Source organism: Heptranchias perlo, chromosome 5, assembly GCF_035084215.1.
Source record: "Heptranchias perlo isolate sHepPer1 chromosome 5, sHepPer1.hap1, whole genome shotgun sequence".
Lineage (NCBI taxonomy): Eukaryota > Metazoa > Chordata > Chondrichthyes > Hexanchiformes > Hexanchidae > Heptranchias > Heptranchias perlo.
In genome coordinates, this window is record NC_090329.1 from 120,459,073 (window position 1) to 120,473,943 (window position 14,871).

Below are 14,871 nucleotides of genomic sequence, written 5' to 3' on the forward strand. Positions count from 1 at the left end.
TTGGCCTGGGACAGCAGACCCGGGCGTCATTGCGCCCCTATCTGTACTCAAATTTGCAGGAAATTCTAAATCGTGCTTTGCACTCTGTCTTCATGTGCAACAAACGAGCAAATATTAATTATGATCAGAATCCATCAGTGGTTTTGAAGAGCTTCTGGAGTAATGAGTCCTAAACGGCCCATGTTCTCTAACACGAGGCCCCGCCTTCCTTTGCATCTTAACGCAGCATGCGATTTAGATTGAACCATTTCGCAAACATGTTATATCTGTTCTGCCCATTCATTTCCACGTCTGCAAAGGCGTTTGTTCCCAGTAATGCAGTCTTTGGTTTCCAGCTGTACTGATTTCTGATGGACATGCAATGTTGCTGTGGAAAAATAGCCCCCCCCCCCCCCCCCCCCCGTGATGGACGATGAGATGCCTGGTGAAGGGATCCACACCAACATCGCGTAGACAAGATACTGTTTGTTCTCCATTGTCAGCCGTGGGGTCAGCAATACAGTAAAAAAAACAATTCCTAACACAAGCAGGAAGCGGCTGTGCACTGTCCATAGAATGGAAGCTAAAAAATTAAGCCGACATGGGATAATGTCCAGACAAAGGAACAAGAGTAGGCCATTCAACCCCTCGAGTCTGTTCCGACATTCAATTAGATTATGGCTGACCTGTATCTTAACTCCATCTACCAGCCCTGGTTCCGTAACCCTTAAATCCCTTGTGTAACAAAAATCTTATCAATCTCGGTATTGAAATTTTCAATTGACCCTCAGCTTTTTGGGGGAGAGAGTTCCAGATTCCCAGCATCCTTTGTGTGAAGAAGTTGCTATAGACTCCTGTGTCGATAGCAACTGACCTCTGACATTTTTATTTTGGTCCCAGGATTAACCAAAAGCCAAGAGGCTCTTTGTGTGAAATGGGGTGCAGGCACTATCCTGACTTGGATATAGATCACTGTTCCTTCATTGTCACTGGGGCCAGAATCCTGGAATTCCCCACCTATCACTATTTTGGGCGTACCATCACCATAAAGACTGCAGCGATTCGGGGAGAAGGCTCACCACCATCCTCTGAGGGAAACTAGGGATGGGCACCAAATGTGGCCTTGCCAGTGACGTCCACATCCTGAGACCAAATAAAAAAACAAAGGACATCGAGTTTGGTGCAAACTGGCTCCATTCTGTAACTTCCAGTATATTATTTTGTTTAAAACCCTAACCAAAGAGAAAGAACCGTTTAAAGCCGGTTGTGGAGAGAGTGCGGAAAGCAGAGAATAGATGGTCTGGTCTTGCAGCCTCCGTGGCATGGAATTTCCTCAGAGCTGATCCTGCTCCGCCAGGTTTCCGCCGCGCTTCCGGCAAAGTTACGGCAGCGGAGTGGGATCAGCTGCAAGGAAATTCCAGGTCATCATATAGTTTCTTTATTAATGTCTCTACAAAGACCCTCTCACACACATACATTATGCATGCTGGGGTTTGTTATTATCCGATGTGTCTCAATGGGACTAAACTCCTGGCAAGAACCAGCCATTCCTGCGAAGGGAGGAAGCCTAGACGTCAGAGGGTCACTTCGCGCTCTGACTGAATATTAGATTTGGCTCCAACTTTTACTGTCACTCTGCTGTGCTTCACTGACTCCTCTACTTAAGCACATGTGTTGCTGGAACAACCTATCCCAGTCACTTAATGCTGGGAGCAGGTGAATGCCAGGTAAGAAAATCCCTGAGCTCAGCTCGTTCTCTTAGCCAAATGAACTGAACTGAACTGAACTGAACTGACTTTGGCCAGGGTGTGTATCTATCTATCTCTTTCGTCTCTCTCACTATCTCTATCTGTCTCTACCTATCTCTCCTCTCTCTGGGGGTGATTTTAGGAGGCATTTGCGGGTGCGTTGGGGGCAGGGGCGGGTTCTGAAAATCGCGGAAATCCCGTTCGGGTTCGGAAGCCGGTTCCAACCCGCCGACTTCCGAGTCTCCCAGCGACCGACCTGTGTGCACCCGGGCGACCCGAAAACAGAAGTCCCGCTGACAATTAAAGCCAGTGGAATGACAATTGAAGAGCCAAATGTACCTCATTGAGGTACTTAAGGCTCTTTACCTGTGACAGATGAAGGGATTAGAACGATTTTTAACTTAACTGAGCGGCTTGCCCACCGCTTCTGACTCATGCCTGGTGATTCACTCCCGCTCCAATGTCCCCCTCTTCACCCCCTCGATGTCCCCCCGAAGTCCCCCTCTTCAACCCCTGATGTCCCCCTCTTCCCCTTCCGTGTCCTCCCAATCTTCTCCTGACCCCGCCCCCCCCCGGCCATCTCCTCTCCCCGATCTTCCCTTCTCCCTCCTGATCTGATGTCCCCCCAATCTACCCCTCCCCCCCCCCGATCTTCCCCTCTCTCCCCCCCCAATTTTCCCCTCTCCCCCCACCCCGGTCTTCCAGTCCAGCGCTGGATGACATCTCACTCTCTCTCTTTCCCACCCCCCCTCGCGTTGCAGCTTCTGACGACAGACAGCCTGTCAATCAGGGACTGCTGGGCGTGAAACCCGGAGAGGGCGTTAATCATCATCAATCAACGTGCGATCACGTCGGACACGATAAGTTTTGTCCCTGCGGGTTTGCCACTCGCACCTTCACCCCCCGCTGCCAACCCATTGTAAAATCGAGCCCAGATCTCTCGCTATTTCTCTCCTCTTTCTCTCTCTCTACCTCTTTCTCTCTCTATTTCTCTATCTCTCGCAATATCTCTCTCTTCTCTCTCTCTCTCTCTATGGGCGCTAAATTGGGCCGTGTAGCGCCCGTTGTTTCAACATCCAAGATGGCGTCTTGGATGCGCACGCACATTTCTTGCGTGACGTGCGCCATCTTGGTATAGAAGTTAGCGCAGGCGCTAATACTGGACGCAGGAAGCATGTAAAGTAGGGAGAAAATGGCTGTAATCAGTGTGCAACACTGATTTAAAGTGATACACACCATTTTCGACCTTAATGCTCAACTCCACGCACAGTCTTATCCCCGACCATCTCAGCGTTTCTTACAGTGCCTGAAGGACCACCCACCAGCGCTATTTAAAGGGCCATGCAAGTGTTGCTGGTTAGTTGCTGGATTATTGCTTCTGGCTGCTGGAGGAGTAGGAAGTGTTTTTTGAAGCTCCCTATTCTTACTGAGAGTTCCTACACTACATTTGAGAGTGCTTTGACAGGTATTGCCTTACAGGTCAGAAAGTTAAATCTGTGGTGGAACAACATTCCTGCCAACCATGGGCGGTCTACTAGGGCTCCTGTTGGGCATTGAGCATGACTGGGAGCATGCAGAGAGGCCACGCCCAGCAGGTCAAGCTGCGAGGAGATGGAGGACGAGGAGGCGCAGGGCACTGAGCAGGAGGCCCAACCAATGAGGGCCTTCCAGGATCAATTCTCTTACCTCAACATGACCGAGGAGGATTGAATCCGACGCCTGAGGTTCACCAAGGAAGCCGTCACCGAGATCTGTCAACTGGTGCGGCCACAACTGCAGCCTCAGAGCAGGGTGAGGACAACATTGCCTGTGACTGTGAAGGTCACCGTGGTGCTGAATTTCTACGGCTCAGGATCATTTCAGGCCTCTGCTGGCGACATGTGCAACACCTCGCAGTACGCAGTGCACTGCTGCATAAGGGAGGTCACAGACGCACTGTACCAGATGAGGAACAGGTTCATCACCTTCCCTCTCCACAGAGACAAGCAGAACGAGCGAGCACGGGGGTTCACCCGCATTGCTGGCTTCCCCATGGTGCAGGGAGCCATGGACTGTACGCAGATTGTCCTGCGTGCCCCGCACATCAAGTCGGCTCTCTTCGTCAACTGAAAGGGCTTCCACTCCCTCAACGTGCAGCTGGTGTGCGACCACACGCATCGCATCTTGGAGGTCGATGCCCGCTACCCTGGAAGTAGTCACGATGCCTTCGTCATGCGGCAGTCCAACGTGCCAGCTATCTTTCATCTAACTCGGCAAGTCAAAGGCTGGTTACTCGATGACAAGGGCTATCCCCTCACGCCATGGCTCATGACACCGGTCAATAATCCACGCACACGTGCACAGCAAGCCTATAATGAGAGCCATGCTGCCACATGCAACATTGTGGCATACACCATAGACCTCCTCAAACAATGCTTCTGTTGCCTGGAACGGTCTGGAGGAGCCCTGCATTACTTCCCTGAGCGGGTGGGCAGATTCGCGGTGGTCTGCTGCAGGCTGCACAACCTCGCCATCATGAGGGACCAGCGTTTGCCACCAATGACTGCAGAAGATCTTGAGCCAGTGGTGGAGGAGGAGGAGGCTGAGGAGGAAGAAGCTGAGGAGAAGGAGGAGGAAGAGGCTGAGGAGGAGGAGGAGGGGGAGTGGGAGGAGCCAGAAGAGGAAGTGGAGGAAGACGCAAGGGTACAACAGGAACTACACGCCTTGTCTGCAAGGGCTCTGCGTGCTCGCCTGATCCGTGCCCACTATCAATAATGTGAACTACATCCCCCAACTCACCAACAGTCCTACACTCCCCACCTTTCCTCTCCCACAAGACAATCAAATCGCCCTCCATCTGATTACACATTGGTGTCCCTCTCAGCTCATAGTATCAATAAAAACCACCACCAAATGCAAAATCAAAGTCTCATTTATCAATGAATAAGTGAAATTATGCAAACATAACAGTGCTATTCACCCTTGTGCATTCCCTTAGTGCCTGTTGTCCGTGTGCCTTTACCTATCCTGGTGCTCCTACGAGGTGCTTCCCCAGAGGGTGGAGCATGGGTGGTGGAAGGCTGCTGGCTTTCAATGGAGGAGCATGCAGATGGCCTTGGAGAACGACCTCGAGCAGCTCTGGGCCGGGAGGGCCCGGCTTCAGATTGCACCATCTCAGCATGGGCTGCAGCAGTCTGGCCTGGCTGGCTGATAGGCAACAACAGGGGCACTGGCGAAGTGGCAGGGGTGGGAGCAGGAAGGCTGTCGTCCTGAGAGAGGACAGCAGGTCCGACTGCCATGGCGCCACTGTCACTATCCCGGGGCGGCGCCTCAGTAATCCTGGTGATCGGCTGAAGAACGGATTGCTGGAGTGCTGTGATGCCCTGAATGCCCCGTTCCACAGTGGTCCCCAGACCCATGATTGTAGCAGTCTGAGCATCCAAGGCAACAGTCTGAGCTGCAAATGCTGCAGTCAGACCTTGGACGGCAGATGTTTGTGCTGCAATGGAAGCTGTGACATCAGTCATCAGATGCTGTATCATGGTGGGTTCCACAGGTGCACTGACGGAGGTGACCACCCGTTCCATGTGGGAAAGGATGGGCTCCAAGCTCTGCGCAAAGCCCTGTGCCAAGTTAGAGCTGGACTCCTCCATGCCCCTTCTCATTGTGCGCAGGTTTTCAGGCAGGCTTTCCAGTGCCCCAAGCATTTGTTGGTGTACGCCCATCACCCATCTTCTGTAGCCTGGCCCATCGAAGTCCTCATCTGACGAGTGAGTGACCTCTCCCTCCGGCGAGCTGGCACCTGTGGTATCCGTTCCCTCCGCCCTGGCTCCTGCGCACTCGTGCTCAGTGCAGATCCCTCCTCTAACCTAACCTCGAAAGGACGCGGAGTGTCAGCCTCTGAGCTCGTGGATGCAAGTGTCAGATTGAGTGACGGTGTGGCTTCAGTGTCCCCCTCTCCTCCTCCTCCTCCTCCTCCTTCTCCTCAGGTGGCGTCATGTGTTCTTGGGTATCTGCAATGACAAAGGGAAACAGGTTGAGTTGTGGAGTGGGGAGAGCAGCAAGTAAGAAGTGCATGCTGACAGCATGTGCAGCACGTGAGTCAGAAAAGATTATGGGAGGAGGAAGATGTGGAAAAGGAGAAGGAGCATTAGATATGCAGAGACCCCCTTGATCGGGACCTCCAGCGTGGCACGTTGTGACGGCTGCAGCGACGGCCCGCCCAATGATCCACAGCACCATCTCCTCTAGGGGGGGTGAGGACGTGCAGACGTGCCCGACCAGCCTCAGGTCCCTCCTGCTGCTGGGTGTTATAGGCCACCTTCTCCTGCAAGACAGAGGACAGTGTGTCAGTGAGCGTCCTGCAAGGTGTGTGGGTGATGTACCTGTCGTGGTAGAATAGCTGCCAGTTTGTGTGACCTGTGAGTGATGGTTGTGTGGCCTGCAAGTGTGGTACTATGTGGGGGTGAGATGCAGCATTGCGTATGGAGGCAGTGTTTGTGGGTGGGTGGGTGGGTGGGTGACGGGAGGCATGGAGTATTGGTGCAGTTGGTAAGATGTGCCACTTGACACTTGCATTCACTCACCTTGACCACTCGTGTCAAATCATTAAACTTCTTCTGGCACTGCACCCACCTGCGTGGTGCAATGCTCCTCGCATTCACCTCCTGCGCCACAGCCTGCCAATGCCTACATAGCTGTAGTCTAGAGGGTCTCTGGCCACCCTGCGGGCACATGCTTGCCCTCCTTTGGTCCACGCCTTCCACCAGAGCCTCCAGAGCATCGTCAGAGAATCGTGGAGCCCTCTCTATTGTCGGTGCAGCTATTCGCAATGCCATTCTCCCTTCTCCTAGTTGGCTGTTTATCTGCCATTTGAAATGTGCCTGCACCGTTAAGTAGTGAAGGCTGCTGATGATCTGCGCTGTGCACACCCCATTTCCAACTTCCTCATTCTCCGTGCAGCCTCTCAGCAGCGAGGGCTGCGTTTGCTGCACAGAGATTTCATGGTAAGTAGCAGGCAGCACGAAGTTCATGTGCTGCCTGCGTAGGGTCCATCGGGCGGGAGGTGGTACCGCATCGCCCAGAACGGACCCGTATCCAATTTTTCCTCCTATCTCTCTAAATCTCTCTTTATCTCTTTCTATCTCTCCTCTCTCTCTCTCACTTTATCTCTCTCTCCTCTCTATCTCTCAATCTCTCTCTCTTTATCTCTCTCTATTTTGCTATCTCTGCCTTTCCTCTATCTCTCTGTTTCTCTATCTCTCTCTCTCCTCTCTATCTCCCTTGCTATCTCTCCTCTCTCTATCTCTCTCTCTTGCTATCTCTCTCTTTCTCTATCTCCTCTCTAGCTCTCTCTCTCTCCATCATAGGTATTATGGTTAAAGTAATCAAGAGGAGATAATAAAACAGTTTCAATCTGATACAACTACAATCATGGCAGGGAGAACTAGATGAAACGACAAGAAAAGCATCCCATTCCCCATTTGTGTTGTTCTTATGCAAAATACTGCGGATGCTGGAAATCTAAAATAAAACCAGAAAATGCTGGAAACACTTAGTAGGTCAGGCAGCATCTATGGAGAAAGAAACATTTAAGGTCAGTGAAAGGTCCAGCATTTTCTGTTTTCATTTTGTGTTGTTCTTATGTTAGCCGATAAGAAAATACAGCGAGGGAAGGGCACTCAGCCCATCAAAGCCTGCTCCATCCACACTCCCTGTTTGATTATTTTATCACGGACTTCCCCCACCCCACTATCTATTGCTCCTCTACTTTAAGGGACAAAGTTCCATTTGCTATCTCCCCTGAAAAAAAAACAGACAGTGCAGTTACTATTTCTATAGGCCTCGATCTCCCTTCTCAACAAATATCAATTGAGCTCCTTTTAAAGTTGAATCACCTTCTTTCTCTCGAAGACTGTTCCACACGGTCATTCGGCCCAACTGATCTATGCTGGTATTTATGCTCCACACGAGCCTCCTCTCACCCTACTTCATCTAACCTTATTAGCATAATCTTCTATTCCTTTCTCCCTCATGTAACGATCATAGAATCGTACAGCACAGAAGGAGGCCATTCAGCCCATCGTGTCTGTGCCGTCTCTTTGAAAGAGCTATCCAATTAGTCCCTCTTCCCTGCTCTTTCCCCATAGCCCTGCAAGTTTCTCCTTTTCAAGTCTATCAAACTCTAATCTTTTTAATAGCTCATCCCCTTTACGAGGAGACTCATCTGGAGCATAAACACTGCCATAGACCAGATCTCCAACCGGACTAGTAACCGATTTCTGCACCCTTTCCACTCTATATCATTTCTATGGTATGATAATCGAGAACAGTTCTCCAAGTGTCTGACCAGAGTATTGTAGCTTATGACATGGAGTCAATTAGTCCAAGCTAATGACCCTAAGTTTGTGATTGGCACCTGTTACAGACCTCCAGGACAGGCACCCCTAGCTGATGAGGAACTTTGTTCACAAACTACTAAGCCTTCTAGCCTGGGTCCAATTTGCATTATGAGAGACTTCAACTTTCTTTGTATTAAATGGTCCGATGGTGAACCATCTAGTGTAGTGGGGAGAGCAGCTGAGACTTTTGTAGACACCATAAATAATTGTTTCCTTACACAGCATGTCGGTGAGGCAACTAGGGATAAACACATTCTAGAGCTAATTTTTAGCAGTGACCCTAGTGCTGTATCAAACCTCCATGTGGGGGAATACCTGGTTAGCTCTGATCATAATATCATTAGGTTTAATTTTATTAGCCAATCTAAGGCTGCAGCCGATCTAATGCTGGTCCCAGATTTTAAGAGGGCTAACTTTACAAAAATGGCTGAAGATCTGGCAAAGGTTGACTGGGCAACCCTACTAGATGGGCAATTAATTACTGAGGAAAAATGGGTTCTATTTAAAACCATTCTCAAACAGAATGAAGCCATGTATATCCCAATGATAAAACAAAACCACTATGGTTGACGAGGAATGTACAGAGGCAGATTCGATCGAAACAAAAGGCATTCTACACAGTTACAGCATTTAATTCGCAAGAGAACGGGGAAAAGTATCGCACGCAATTAAGGAAGACAAAAACAGCCATTAGATTAGCCAAGAGATCTTTGGAAAAGAAGATGGTACGTAATTGTGGCAGTAATAGCAAAAGCTTTTTTAGCTATCTCCGTAGTCAGGAGACCATAAAGGACCGTATAGGGCCACTTAAGGATACCGTACGGCAGATTCAAACTGATTCTCAGGTTCTGGCAGAGTTGCTAAATGACTATTTTGCATCAGGCTATACTCCTGTAGACAGTGCTTATGTTCCAGGTGAGGGGTGCTTAGTATTGAATTGCATTATTAATATTAAAATAGATTGTAATGTCACCTTGGATAGGTTAGGAAAGCTCAAAATTGATAGGGCTCCAGGTGTGGATAATGTCCATCCAAGGGTGATTAAAGAGATGGACTGGTGCTCTTTTCCAGTATTGTTAATAGTTCAGTAGAGTCAGGGATAGTTTCCTTAGGCTAGAAGCTAGCTCATGTCGTTCCTATTTTCAAAAAAGGAGACAAATCAGAGTCAGGGAACGACAGGCCTATCAGTCTGACATCCATTATTGGGAAGATGCTAGAAGGGATCATAAGAGATGCCCTTTATGATCATTGGGAGAGGGAAGGGACCATTAGAAATTCACAACACGACTTCTGAAAAAATCGGTTGTGCCTAACAAATTTGATCGAGTTTTTTGAGGAAGTCACTAGGGGAGTGAATGAGTATAATCCGGTAGGCAGTGTCTACCTGGACTTTCAGAAAGCCTTTGATTAGGTGCCTCACACTAGGTTACTTCACAACATAGGATCTCATGGTATAAATAGAAATTTGAAAAACTGGATTAGGAATTGGCTCCAAACCCACAGCCAAGAAGTTTTAGTTAACGGAGGTGGATCAGCCTGGAGACATGTTACTAGTGGTGGCCCCCAGGGATCGGGCCTGGGCCCGCTACTCTTCACGGTCTTTATTAATGACCTGGACAGTGGTGTTGGGAGTATGGTAGGTAAGTTTGCAGATGGCACTAAAATCTGTGGAAGAATTAAGACAGTAGAGGAGTACAATCAAATTCAAAAAGATTTAGATGTGACTGACCCCCAATCCCATCCCCCATGACTCACAATCCCTGTGCCAACCCATGCCAACCTATGCATGCCCATGCTGACCTGTGCCCCCATGCCCTCGTGCCCACCCATGCCCCAAGCCCCCGTTCCCACCCATGCCCCCCATGCCCCCCATACCCCTACATGCCCCCCATCCATACAAACAAAGACTTATCTGCATTGGCAAATGGCGTTTAATTTAAATAAATGTAGTGTCATGCATGTTGGTAGGGCCAATGCTGAATATATGTATCATTTGCAGGGAACAAAACTGAAAGAGGTTGAGTGACAAAAAGATCTTGGTGTTATTGAGCATAGATCACTAAAGCTTGATGACCAATGTAGAGAAACTATAGCTAAAGCCAACAAGGCATTGGGCTGTATTAATATAACCATTCAGTATAAATCAAAGGGCATCATTTTTACACTATATAGACCGCTGGTCAGACTACATCGGGAGTACTGTGTCCAGTTTTGGTCCCCCCACATGGTGGGGGATATAACAGCCTTGGAAAAGGTTCAGAGGAGAGCTCCAAGAATGATTCCGAGCTTAAAGGACCTCAGCTACTCAAAATGGCTCAAGGGCCTTGGTCTATTTACTTTAGAGCAGCGTAGACTTAGAGGTGACCTGATAGAGGTCTATAAAATAATTAAAGGGCTGGATAGTTTCCCTATTGATAAGACTATTCCAGTTTAACAGATTGCGGACGACAAGGGGACATGAGTTTAAACTGTGTAAGAGCAGGAATAGACTGGATGTTAGACAGTTCAGACAGTTCTTCTTTTCCCCGAGAGTAGTGAGTCTCTGGAATACATTGCCGGCTGGTCTGGTGGGTGCTGGTATATACCTTCAATAGGGAGCTGGACCAGTTCCTGACTGGGACAGAGATCGCATCATATAGAAAGTAAGTGTCTTTACAGATAACACTTGGTCCATGCGATCTCCTGGATTAGTTTCGATCGCCTGAGTGGATTGGACAGGAATTTTACAGAGTATTTTTTCCCTTGGATTTTTTCTGCTGTTTGCCTCTCCCATTACATGGGTATGGGGGGTGGGTATGAGGTGGGGGGGGGGGGGAGGGGGAGGGAAGAAGTGTTTAGCCATGATGATCCGGCCATCATGGTGTGGGGCAGGCTTGATGCTATTTAGAGTCTACACTATTGACTTAGATGAGGGGACCAAGTGTAATGTGTCCAAGTTTGCTGACAATACAAGGCTAGGTGGGAAAGTAAGCTGTGAGGAGGACACAAAGGGCTCAATTTTCAAAGTGAAAAACGGGTGGGTTGGGGACCGAGGAGCATTGAAAATTGTCACCATTTCAGACCCGCCCCCAACCCACCTCCAACCTGCCCAGTTCCGTTTATACTAGGGTGGGAAGAGGGGCGGGCGACCAACCCGCTCCCAGGAGGAGGGTCAGGCCTTAAAAGCTTTTAAGGAGGCTTCGGGCCTCCACTTTTCTGGACTTCCTGATTTCAACCCCAGGGAGCCGGGATTCCCAGGCCTTCTGTTTTACGCCTCATGAAAGGAGGCGAGAAGGCCCGAGGCTAACAGGTAGGTGCCTCGAAAGGCACAGCTTGTGGGCCCGGAGGAGCAGGTGTGCTTCCTCCAGGCCCAACAAGCCTACCTGCACTGACCCCCCAACGATTGTGGACACCCGACCCCCGATCACGGACCCCCCTCCCGATCGTGGACCCCCGAACCCAGCCCTCCCCCTCCCGAATCCTCCCCCGGACTCCCTCCCTGATCCTCCCCAATCCTTCCCCCGACCCCGAACCTCCCCCCCGACCCCCAACCCCGATCCTCCCCTTCAAAGATCACGGACCCCCGCGATGACCCCCAATCCTGACACCCCCCACCCCGTGACTGACCCTTGATCCCATCCCCCATGACTCACGACCCCCGTACCAACCTATGCCCACAAATGCCAACCTATGCCCACCCCTGCCAACCTGTGCCCACCCATGCCCCTCCGTGCCCTCCCCCATCCATACAAACAAAGACTTACCTGCAGACTTACCCAAACATGTCCTCTCCCTGGCTGGTTTCCCGACCGACTGAGACCAGCCTGTCAATCAGCCGGTCAGTCGGACCGGAAACCGACAAAAAAATAAAAGATGTCCTTACGTCAAAATCATAAAGATGTCCGGGAAACCCGTACTAATGGGTTTCCTGGCCTCAATTTGACCCCCGCCCCCTTCCCGGCTCGGTTTTAAAATTGAGCCCAAAGAGTCTGCAAAGTGATATAGATGGGTTAAGTGAGTGGGCAAGAAAGTGGCAGATGGAGTATAATGTGGGGAAATGTGAGGTTATTCACTTTGGTAGGAAGAATAGAAAAATAGAATATTTTTTATATGGTGAGAAACTATTAAATACTGGTGTTCTTGTACAAGAAACACAAAATGTGAGTATGCAGGTACAGCAGGCAATTAGAAAGGCAAATGGCATGTTGGCCTTTATTAAAAGGGGGTTGGAGTACAAGAGAAAGGAAATCTTACAATTGTACAGGGCTTTGGTGAGACCTCACCTGGAGTACTGAGTACAGTTTTAATCTCCTTATCTAAGGAAGGATATACTTGCCTTCGAGGCACTGCAATGAAGGTTCACTAGATTGATTCCTGGGATGAGAGGGTTGTCCTATGAGGAGAGATTGAGTAGAATGAGCCTATACTCTCTGGAGTTTAGAAGAATGAGAGGTGATCTCATTGAAACATACAAGATTCTGAGGGGGCTTGACAGGGTAGATGCTGAGAGGTTTTTTATCCTGGCTGGAGAGTCTAGAACTAGGGGGCATAGTCTCAGGATAAGGGATCGGTCATTTAGGACCGAGATGAGGAGAAATTTCTTCACTCAGAGGGTTGTGAATCTTTGGAATTCTCTACCCCAGAGGGCTGTGGATGCTCAGTCATTGAATATATTCAAGGCTGAGATAGACAGATTTTTGGACTCTAGGGGAATCAAGGGATATGGGGATTGGGCAGGAAAGTGGAGTTGAGGTCGAAGATCAGCCATGATCTGATTGAATGGCAGAGCAGGCTCGAGGGGCCGTATGGCCTACTCCTGCTCCTATTTCTTATGTTCTTATGCTCTAATACAGATGGACTGAAAGCCATTACAACAACAAGGGTTGGCTACTTAGGACCGAGATGAGGAGAAATTTCTTCACTCAGAGGGCTGTGAATCTTTGGAATTCTCAACCAGAGGGCTGGGGATGCTCAGTCGTTGAGTGTATTCAAGACTGAGATAGATAAATTATTGGCTAGTAGGGGAATCAAGGGATATGGGGATCGGGCGGGAAAGTAGAGTTGAGGTCGAAGATCAGCCATGATCTGATTGAATGGCGGAGCAGGCTCGAGGGGCCGAATGGCCTACTCCTGCTCCTATTTTTTATGTTCTTATGTTCTTATGATGGGCCAGCTGATCTTTTCCTGCCCGTCAGTTTCATATGTTCGTATTTTCGTATCACTTTCATAGTTTCACCCAGCTGTTAAGTCCATGTACTTATCTAGCTTCCCCTTAAATGCAGCTATGCTACTCGCCTCAACTGCTTGCTTAATTGAAATGTTGAGGGACAACTACAAATCCTCATACTCACACTGATACTTCAGCACACTTCCGAACATTTCCAGCCAGTCCCTCCCCTCCCCTCACCTTGCCTCCAGGTGGGTTCCTGGCCATCGCACTTCTGAACATCCTATCCAATGCACACAGTTGCCCCCACAGGTGTTAAGCTGACGATCTGATTAGAGTTGAGCGGAGTCTCCTACTCTTGTCAGATTTAACTATTCTCAAGTGCTGCTCACATTTGCCCGACTGCACAGAACTATCAATATTGGGCAAATCCCAGCTGCGAAGCCCCAGCCCTGAAAAAAGAAAAGAAAGAAAGACGTGCATTTCTAGAGCGCCTTTCACAACCCCAAGATACTCCAAAGCGCTTTACAGCCAATTATGTACTTTTTTGAAGTGTAGTCACTGTTGTAATGTAGGAAACACAGCAGCAATTTTGCACACGGCATGGTCGAACAAACAGCAATGTGATAATGACCAGATAATCTGTTTTAGTGAGGTTGGTTATGGATTAAATATTGGCCAGGACATCAGGGAGCACACTCCAGCTCTTCTTCAAAATAGTGCCATGGGATCTTTAACATCCACCTGAGAGGACAGCCGGGGTCTTAGTTTAACGTCTCATCTGAATAACGGTACCTCCGACAGTGCAGCACTCCCTCAGTACTGCACTGGAGTGTCAGCGTAGATTTTGTGCTCAAATCCCTAGAGTGGGACCTGAACCCACAACCTTCTGATTTAGAGGCTGATACCTGTCATTTCATATCAGCACAATCAAGGTTAAAAACGGCAAGCTGCATTCATTGCATGTATCATAGAATCATAGAAGTTACAACATGGAAACAGGAGATGGTACTCAGTAAAATAATGGGACTCAAGGCGGATAAATCCCCTGGACCTGATGGCTTCCATCCTAGGGTCTTGAGGGAAGTGGCAGTAGGGATTGTGGATGCTTTGGTGATAGTTTTCCAAAATTCCCTGGACTCAGGAGAGGTCCCGGCAGATTGGAAAACTGCTAATGTAACACCGTTATTTAAAAAGGGTAGTAGGCAGAAGGCTGGAAATTATAGGCCAGTTAGCTTAACATCTGTGGTGGGTAAAATTTTGGAGTCTATTATTAAGGAGACAGTAACGGAACATTTAGATAAGCATAATTTAATAGGACAAAGTCAGCATGGCTTCATGAAGGGGAAGTCATGTCTGACAAATTTGCTTGAGTTCTTCGAGGATATAACGTATAGGGTGGATAAAGGGGAACCAGTGGACGTAGTGTATTTAGACTTCCAGAAGGCATTCGACAAGGTGCCACATAAAAGATTATTACTTAAGATAAAAAATCACGGGATTGGGGGTAATATTCTGGCGTGGGTGGAGGATTGGTTATCTAACAGGAAGCAGAGAGTTGGGATAAATGGTTCATTTTCGGACTGGCAACCAGTAACCAGTGGTGTTCCACAGGGGT